Source organism: Apodemus sylvaticus, chromosome 5 (assembly GCF_947179515.1).
Source record: "Apodemus sylvaticus chromosome 5, mApoSyl1.1, whole genome shotgun sequence".
Taxonomy (NCBI): Eukaryota; Metazoa; Chordata; class Mammalia; order Rodentia; family Muridae; genus Apodemus; species Apodemus sylvaticus.
The window spans coordinates 64,038,174-64,048,323 of record NC_067476.1 but is presented as its reverse complement, the minus strand read 5'-3'; the positions used below and the strand labels follow the sequence as shown (position 1 = coordinate 64,048,323).

At 40.3% G+C, this 10,150-nt stretch overlaps 1 pseudogene; it reads right to left on the bottom strand.

The window, feature by feature from the left end:
* Positions 1–787: 787 nt before the first annotated feature.
* Positions 788–2,116, bottom strand: LOC127684783 (mitochondrial fission regulator 2-like; annotated as a pseudogene).
* Between the last annotated feature and the right edge of the window lie 8,034 nt (positions 2,117–10,150).

The following is a 10,150-nucleotide window of genomic DNA, read 5'->3' as shown; positions in this document are numbered from 1 at the left end:
AAAGCCAGTGTGCATGAAACCATTGAGGGTCTACTTCTACTTCCAGTACTTTACAGTCAAATAACTTATTACCTCAGGAAGTTTTAGAAAGTTCAACCCTACATAACTAAAACTGTGACTATCTTTTTTTTATTTTTTTATTCGATATATTTTTTATTTACATTTCCAATGTTTTCCCCTTTTCTAGCACCCCCACTCCCCAAAAGTCCCATAAGCCTCCTTCTCTCCCCCTGTCTTCCCACCCACCCCTTCCCACTTCCCCGTTCTGGTTTTGCCCTATACTGCTTCACTGAGTCTTTCCAGAACAAGGGGCCACTCCTCCGTTCTTCTTGTACCTCATTTGATGTGTGGATTATGTTTTGCGTATTCCAGTTTTCTAGGTTAATATCCACTTATTAGTGAGTGCATACCATGACTCACCTTTTGAGTCTGGGTTACCTCACTAAAACTGTGACTATCTTAATGAAAAACAATCATCTTCTTCTCACTAAAAATCTACAAGTTGCTGATGACCAACTAAACCGTATCACAGCAACTCACAAGACTGAAAGGGGCCTCAGTAGGAAGCCATAAGTTTAGGAAACTCACTGAACCATGTATTTCATTTTTAGCAGCAGTCACATAAACTTGGGGGAATCTATACAGCCAACTCTCTTCAGTATCCAGTTAAATGCCACATCTTCCAAAGACAGGGACAGTATTCTTAAGTGTCTTCCTCAGGCTGGGTGGAGATATGTCCCAGAGTACAGCTTGATCACCTAACAGAGATTAAACCCTAACTAAGGTTTTAATTCTCGGACAGGCATTGAGAGATACCACATAGCACATCTGGATCTGTCCTTCCAAGTGTGAACATAGCTTTTGCTTTTGATACCCTGGATAACTGCTTTTTTATTATCAGTCCTTCCTTTAGGTCGCTGACTTTCTGTTGGAGAAATGTGTTATCAAAACAAGTATAGACCATCACACATCTGTGGTTTTCTTTTCCTTTTTCTTTGTTTTCTTTTTTCTTTTTCGGTTTTCAGGACGTGGTTTCTCTGTGTAGCCCTGGCTATCCTGAACTCCATTTGTAGCCCAGGCTGGCCTTGAACTCAGAGAGATCCCCCTGCCTCTGCCTCCTCTCGAATGTTGTGATTAAAGTTATTAGGCTGCATCCTTGAAGTTTCAGGACTAGAAAATAGAGAACATGCCCAAGACCTATTTTATTTGTCAAAGGAATCATTTTGAAATGCAAACTTCTGCCTCAGTACATTAGATATTAAAGACACTGGATCCCATTGTGAACTCTGTCTTTTCCTCTTCTGAATGGGTCTACATCCTGGTGACCTTTCCATAGGCCAAAGTTGGGCCTTATTTATGTCCTTTAGAACATCCAACATGAACTAACAAGAACATCACTAACTCTTGACTTTTTGAAAGATGGCTATCATCGGTCTCAGCACCTGAGAGCTGCATTAGCAGATCCAGGTTGCAGGGGAAGAGAAGATGGAGGCTACAGAGAAAACTGAGGAGGAAGAGGTGGTGGGGAGAGGAGGAGGAGGAGGAGGAGGAGGAGGTGGAGGAGGAGGAGGACGAGGAGAAAACACTGCACTTGTAATGTGGTCTGGTTCCACACTCAGACCAGCGGCTGCTGCTGGTGGTGGCACTTGCTCCATGAAGTAGATGAAGCCAGTCTCTGCTTTCTCTCAGGTCCTGTATTATCACAGTCGCACAATCTGAGACCGGAGAAAAGTTAGCTCATCTTCAAGGGCAGCTATCTTTTTAACTGCAGCTTCACTCACAGGCAGATCATCTGTCATTGTTTTGTTCTGTTTTAGTTTTGAAGGATGAAAAAAGAAGAATTTTCCCTTCACCCTTCTTTTTCCATATACTATGTGAAAATCTGGGACAACTGGTTTCTTCATCATTTGACATGCCCAAAACATCAGCAAAAGATGGAATCATATGTTCATAATCATCAGACTCCTTAGTGGGATTAATTCAAAACCAGGTCTTCCGCAGGGCTCTAAAGGAAGCATTCTCCCAACAATGCTCTGAGCTGACCCATAGTCTTTTTTTTTTGACAAATCAGCAAATCCTGGTCTATGGGAACACCAAAATACTCCAGCATGTTCCTTCCTTCCTTCCTTCCTTCCTTCCTTCCTTCCTTCCTTCCTTCCTTCCTTCCTTCCTTCCTTCCGTTTTATTAGATATTTTCTTTATTTACATTTCAAATGGTGTCCCCTTTCCTGGTTCCCTCCTCCCCCTGCTCACCAACCCACCCACTCCCACTTCCCTTTCCTGGCATTCCCTTATACTGGGGCATCGAGCCTTCTTAGGGTCAAGGGCCTCTCCTCCCTTTGATGTCAATCAAGGCCATCCTCTGTTGCATATGCAGCACATGCAGCTGAAGCCATTTGTCCCTCCATGTGTACTCTTTGGTTGATAGTTTAGCCTCTGGGAGCTCGGGGAAAACTTTCTGGATGCGACAGCTAGTCAAGCAATTTCTTCTCGGAACCACTCCTAGGCTATGACTCTTTTTAAAAAATGTATGTATGTATGTATGTATGTATGTATGTATGTATGTATGTATGTATGTATGTATTTAAAACTCCAGATTTTATTACCCTCCCAGTCCATCTTCCAACTGTTCTATTTCCCATACTTCCTCCCTGCCCCCCTGTCTCCACGAGGATGACCTCCCCACCCCATACCTCACCAGACCTCTAAACTCTGTGGGGGCTTTAGTCTCTTGAGGGTTAGGTACATCTTCTATGACTAAATCCAGACTTGGCAGTCCTTTGTTTTATGTTTTGGGGGCCTCATATCAGCTGGTGTATGCTGCCTGGTTGGTGGTCCAGTGTCTGAGAGATCTCGGGGGTCCAGGTTAATTGAGACTGCTGGTTCTCCTGCAGGGGTCAACAGCTTCTGCCCATTGGTCCCGTGCAATTTTCTGCATCTGACTCTTAAAGCTGTTTGTTGGGTTTTTTGGAGGGCAGTCATGATAGGCCCATTTTTGTGAGCACTTCATAGCCTCAGCATGCTCATGGATTGACAGAATTAACAGTAAAAATGGCCATCTTACCAAAGCCAATCTGCAAATTCAATGCAATCCCCATCAAAATGCCAACACAATTTTTCAAAGACATGGAAAGAGCAATTCTCAAATTCATCTGGAAAGGCAAAAAACCCAGAATATTGAAAACAGTACTTAACAACAAAAGAATGGCTGGGGGAATCACTGTCCTTGACCTCAAGCTTTACTACAGAGCAAGAGAGATAAAAACTGCATGGTATTGGTACAGAAACAGGCACGTTGATCAACTGAATAGAATTGAAGACCCAGAAATAAAATCGCACACTTACAGACACTTGATCTTTGACAAAGAAGTCAAACATATATAATGGAAAAAAGAAAGCATCTTCAGTAAATGGTACTGGTCTAACTGGCTGTCAATATGTAGAAAAATGAAAATAGACCTATATTTGTCACCTTGCTATAACTCTTAAAGGTGAACTCTGTGACCCTACCCTAACTATGCCTCCCACCTCAAGGGATATCCCACTTGAATAGGAAACAGCTAAACTAAAGAGGTTAAGGGAGACTAGTGAAATTCAAACTAAACTTTTCTTTTTGTTTTCAGGGTTAGTATACATGTATTTTTTATTTTCTATATTCTTTGCTTACATTCCAAATGCTTTCCCCTTTTCCAGTTCCCCCCTCCCCATGTGTCCATGTGTCCCATAAAGCCTCTTCTCTCCACCCATTCCCTTCTACATATTTGTTTCCCGGAGATTTATCCTCTGCCCTTTCCCCATTTTCTTTTTTTCTTTTTCGTTTTTTATTCGATATATTCTTTATTTACATTTCAAATGATTTCCCCTTTACTGGATTCTCCCTCCCCAAAAGTCCCATAAGCCCTCTTCCTTCCCCCTGTTCCCCAATCACCCCTTCACACTTCCCTGTCCTGGTATTCCCCTACACTGCTGCACTGAGACTTTTCAGGACCAGGGGACTTTCCTTCCTTCTTCTTGGGTTTTATTTGATATGTGAATTGTGTCTTGGGTATTCCAAGCTTCTAGGCTAATATCCACTTATCAGTGAGTGCATACCATGAGTATTCTTTTGTGATTGGTTACTCACTTAGGATGATATTCTCCAGTTCCATCCATTTGTCTAAGAAATTCATGAATTTATTGTTTTTAATGGCTGAATAGTATGTAAATATACCACACTTTCTGTATCCATTTCTCCATTGAGGGACATCTGGGTTCTTTCCAGCTTCTGGCTATTATAAATAGGGCTGCTATGAACATAGTGGAACATTTGTCTCCTTTATTACATGCTGGGGAATCCTCTGGGTATATGCCCAGGAATGGTATAGCGGGGTCCTCTGGTAGTATCATGCCCAGTTTTCTGAGGAACTGCCATACTGATTTCCAGAGTGGTAGTACCAGCTTGCAACCCCACCAGCAGTGGAGGAGTGTTCCTCTTTCTCTACATCCTTGCCAGCACCTGTTTTCTCCTGAGTTTTTGATCTTAGCCATTCTGACTGGTGTGAGGTGAAATCTCAGGACCTGGAGGTGGAAACAGGAAGGCTCCTGCCAGAGGCCTCCTGACAGGCTCCTCTGATCTGCTGGGCCGGTCTCACTTGTGCAGGTTCCTTTCCCCATATTCTTAAGGCATCTATCTAACATCCACAGTTTCAGTCAGTATGTGGAAAGCAATGACTCAATAATTTTTGTGTTTAGTAGCCTGGGTTATCTTTATAGATTCTTAGATTATATTTTTTGTTCATTTATTTATTTTTTTGTTTGTGGGTGATTCTGTGCCACAGTCATATGTGGAGGTTAGAGGACAGCTGTTGGTAATTTGGTCTCTCTTTCCACTATGTGTGTGCCACAAGCTGAATTTATGTTTTCTGATTCGGCAGCAGGTATCTTTACTTGTTGCACCATATCATTGGCCTGAATATGTCCTATTTGGTTCTGAGAGAGAGTAGATTTTAATTTGCATAGTAAAATCTTTTCTTTGATGCCACAGTACTTAGAAGTAAGGCTCTTTCAGAGAGGAGGTTGTAAGGGCAGAATCTTTATGAAAGGGATTAGTGTCCTTGCATAGAGGCCTCGGAAAAGTCACAAGGTCCTTTTTCATGTATAGTTACAATGAAAAGATTTTTTTTAAAACATGAATCAGGAAATGTGACCTACAGAATACTAAATTTACCTAACATTTAATCTGTGTGGTTTTTTTTTTAAGGTACTGGTGAAGGACTGTTAAAATGATTAGTGTTAATATGCTCTTATTGGTAGCAGACCTCATTAATATGTAAATAAAGAAAAGTAGAAGACGAAATTTAAATCTATAATTGGAAACTGTTGGATTCTCCTTTGCTTCCATGAATGACTTGAACCCAAGAATTATTAGCCATTAGTAAGGTAGATTACCCTTACATAGCACCTGCCATCTAGAGCTTTCCTTGAAAGCAAAGAGATACTCTATGTGAATAGTATAGTTATTTGCCCTGACTACTGAAGGTACAGCCATAGTTGTAAAATACTTCATCCCATGCTTTGATGAATACTTGATGACCATGCAACATCTGCACCTATGCTAGGAGGGAAATATTTTTGGTGTTCTAGCAGAAGGATTTACCAACTAAAAGGCAAGACGTGATTGGTTCAATCAAATGGCTGTTATTAGCCCCAAACCAATGGTGGTGATTAGTCCCATGAGAGCAGAATCCTTAGGTTCAGAGGGAGACATTCTCCTGTGCTGCCATTCCTGGTGTTATAGCATTAGGTACAGTAAAAGGCTCTTTCCAAATGATATTTTCTTACTGATTTTCAGTAGAGCCACACAGATCTTATGGGAGATCCTGCAATCTGAGGTCTTTAACAATAGAAGATCACTTGTTGTTGCTCTTATCTGTTTACTTTTGCCAAATAACAGCATTGAAGAGTTTGTACTTTCCTATCACAACTTCTTTTTGGGTGGAGCAAGAGGACTCCCATTTTTTTTGTTTCTTCTTTTTGGAAATGCTTGGGCTTTGTTTGCAGGCATCATATGTTTTTCTGATGTGTTCATATACATCATAGCTGTTTCCTCTGAAAATTTGTTCAGTTTCATAAAATGTAAATACATTCCCCATATTGCTCAAGTGAAACTCAAATTCCCAGATGCTTCTAAAGCACCTCTAGGGGTAAAGGTTGCCTACTGTAACTGCATTTACCTAACTATGATGTTGCTTACACCAGGGCCAAACTGAAGCATTTCTACCGAAATTATTTCTGGTCTTTTGTACTTCCCCATTTTGTCTTTAAATCTCAGGACATCTTTTAAACTATGAGGCCAAATGTCAGTTCACTTGTGATTTAGTAAATTATTGAGCCCCTAATATATGCTGGCACCATGGTAGTGGAAAGTTTCAAGAATAATCTCCAGAAACCTACACATGTCTTTAGGCTTTATGCACAGCTCTGTTAGTAAATGGAATTGTCAAGATTTGCATATTTACTTCTTTAACTAAAGTATGTGCTTCAAGAGGAGGAGATTTATTCTATTTATTTAAGTGCTATTAGCTCTTAATAAGGCATAGGTTATTATATATTGAACAAATGAACAAATGTTCAGAATAGAAAGCAGACAAAGCTTTCTGAGATCTTAAACCTACTGGGCTAGAAAAGGAGTGTTTTTAGATAAGGGGAACATCCCAGCATTCCAGTTAATTGGAGTGAATAATATCGGACAAAAGGCTAAAATTACTTTACCTATCTTTTGTATCTATCATATATATTCTGGTAGAAATTAACACAGACAACCATAGTTTTTTACTTGGTGTGGATAATGAATACTAAAGCAGCAGACAGTGTTCTGAGGGAGTAATTGATGCTGATGTTTTGTGGACATAATGGAGTGGAGGAGGGGAGAGAGAACTATCATTACAGTCATTATACGTCACACCTGATAGCTATAAGAAAGGACTGTGTGAACCAATGATTTTCTTTTTAAGTTGGTTGTAGCACATACCCTTACTAGTAATAAGGAAAATGAATGGTTCTATTAAATTTATAAGCTCTTTTTGTTTATTTGTTTTTGAGATGAGAGCTGGTCTCAAATTTACTATATAGTCAAAGCTGGCTTTGGACTCATAATCTCTCCTTAGATTGAACAAGGGCTACACTTGTAGTCTTGCCAACATAGAAGGGGGAAAACTTATGGAGCCTCACCTCTAGGCAACTAAGGGATGCTGAGAGTGGGAAAAATAGTGTTCTGCAGAGATGACCCCCTTAATTGGTTATCCAAGTGGTCAGCCCTGAGATCATTCATACAAGTAACACTAAATAGAGTTAGAAGTTGTATTTATATATTTACATCTTTGTATAACCTTGTAAACATTACTATTAAAGAAAAAAATCTCTGAATTTGAAAATACTTAATAGCTATTCTTCATCCAAGGGATCAATACATAGAATTTACAAAGAATTGCCTTAATTAAATACAATCAATTTATGGGCTATCTTCCCATCTAATAATAATGGGACTTTTAGGAATACTAAAAGACCTCACACTTTCAATTCCTAAATCAAGAAACAAACCAACCCAATCAATGTAGAAGATGATCATCTTTCCTCACAGCACAAGAAGAAAGCCTGTGTCTAAGCAAGTATTTCACTAACATTGTTTATTCTAGACTTCTAATGCCCAGCCCCAAGAGTCACCCATACCCAACTCCCTGTAAAGTTTCTGGGAAGTGATAGTCTTGGGTCCTCAGTAGGAAAATGCCTAAATCTGTCAGAGCTCAAGGATGCAGCTGGGTGAACATGTCTAAGCAACAGTCTCATATCTTCCATCTGCCTGGGATGGTGACATGGTCATTCTCTCTCTCTCTCTCTCTCTCTCTCTCTCTCTCTCTCTCTCTCTCTCTCTCTCTCCTTCCTTTTTTTTTTTTGAAAAGCATGTTCTTGGAGATCTCCACCTTCTTTCTGGAGCATAATAGCTAGGAGTGCATGAACATAAATCCAGTGGAGAAGCTGGGACAGAAGACTTCCAGCCGCCATTTGCGCCTGGGAGCTGGCAAGCTCCATAGCCTTCTGTGCAAGGCCCTGCCAGGAGTGAGTGATCTCCCAGCAGCACTTTCCCTTCTGAGTGTTGAGTTGAGGTTTCTGCCTTCTCTCTGGAGGGGAACAGTTGGGAGTGCACAGGGCATATGATCAGATCAGTGGAGCACCTGGGACAGAGGTCTTTAGGCTGCCATTTGCACCAGGGAGTCAGGCTGCTCCACAGCCTTCTGTGCACAGACCCTGCCAGAAGAGAGTCGGTCTCCCAGGAGTACAGACACAGGCTTACAGGCTCACAGGAAGGACAAGCTCCAGGCAGAGACCTCAAGACCAACTAGCACCAGAGATAACCAGATGGTGAAAGGCAAGCGCAAGAACCCTACCAAAAGAAACCAAGGCTACTTGGCAACATCAGAACCCAGTTCTCCCACCACAAGAAGTCCCAGATACCCCAACACACTGGAAAAGCAAGAGTTGGATTTAAAATCGTATCTCATGATGCTGATAGAGGGCTTCAAGAAGGACTTAAATAACTCCTTAAAGAAATACAGGAGAATTTGGGTCAACAGGTAGAAGCCCTTAAAGAGGAAACATAAAAATCCCTTTAAGCAATACAGGAGAACACAAACAATCAAGTGAAGGAGCTGAACAAAACTGTCCCGGGTCTAAAAGTGGAAGTAGAAAGAATAAAGAAATCACAAAGTGAGGCATCTCTGGAAATATTTTCCATGTAAATCTTCAATTTTTCAGTTGAAAAAGGAAGTAAAAACTTTTTATGATAAAATTGAAGATTTACATGGAAAATATTTCTGATAAAATAGATGTATAGAAAAATCACATTAAAATTGATAATATTCACGGAAATTGAAGAGTAAAGTGGCAGACATAAAAAACATTGCTAAATTAATTGAAAAAGGAAATAGAAACATTTTATCATACTTTCAATTGCAAGAAGCCTACTCTGGAAAACCATTGAGTCTGTGTTCCATGGATGAATCTTACAGGTTCTTCTTACAGACTTTGTTCTCCCAAACCCTGCGTTGTCCTTGGGCGGCCATTTTTATCAGCCCTGCACTCAAAGCTTCGATCTACTTTTTATTTTGAACCAGTTTGTTAGCCTTGAGTAGCTGTAAAACAGGCAGCCTTAATGGACTTTCCGGATGTCGGTATTTTTCCTCACAGAGAACTGGATGCAGATTCCTTTACTTTCTTGGTTCTTTTCCCCCAAAGACCTCAGCTACTTCAATTGTACCTCCTAGGCTCCTTGACAACTTCTTTGTGCTCATAAGAGCTGGAGTCCACCAGGGAAGGCAGGTTCTCATCCTCCTCACAGGAGATCTCTTTGTGGGCCATGCTCAGTTTCCTCTGACATAGGATTTCCTTAGATTGGGTTGTCTGCTAGAGAACACTGATTTCCTTATAGAAGTATCAGCTTTGAGCTCATTCAGTTGGTTTGGTTCCTGATGAGCAGTAAAGGTAGCCTTCTTCCCTGGAGGAGAAAAGGCAGGGCCAGCAGGTTAACCATCACAGACTATAATTACTGGATGTGGACGATAGTTCAAGCATGCAGAGAAGAATAATTCTCTCTGAAAGGCCTGTGGGGTGTCTGAGGCCATTTTTCAAGAGGCTATGCCCATGGACCCAGGCACATCTGCTGTGGGAATGTTAGCCAGTCACATTTGGCTCAGGACCTCCTGGCATAGAACAGACAGCCTCCCAGAGTCTCTGAAGCCAGGTGATTCAGAACATACTCTTCTGTTCTGAGAGGCACAGATACCACGTCCAAACATGAAAAATAAAGTCAAATCTAAGTAGTAAAAATAACCATATTTGTTAAATAGAATTTAAAGTAATATAAGATGTTATTTAATATAATTTATTATAAATATAAAAAAAGATGGTTAGGTAAAAATAATTTTACAGAACATAGGATAATACTTTGCACAATATTTTAAAATTAAAATATAGCATTTAACCCAAGATTAAATAAAAAAGCCTAAAGCTGAATTAATTTACAAACTTCATATTAAATATTTTTAATTAGAAAGCAATATTAGTCCTAGAAATATTTCTCTAAAACAAAACAAAGCAAAGCAAAACAAAACAAAAC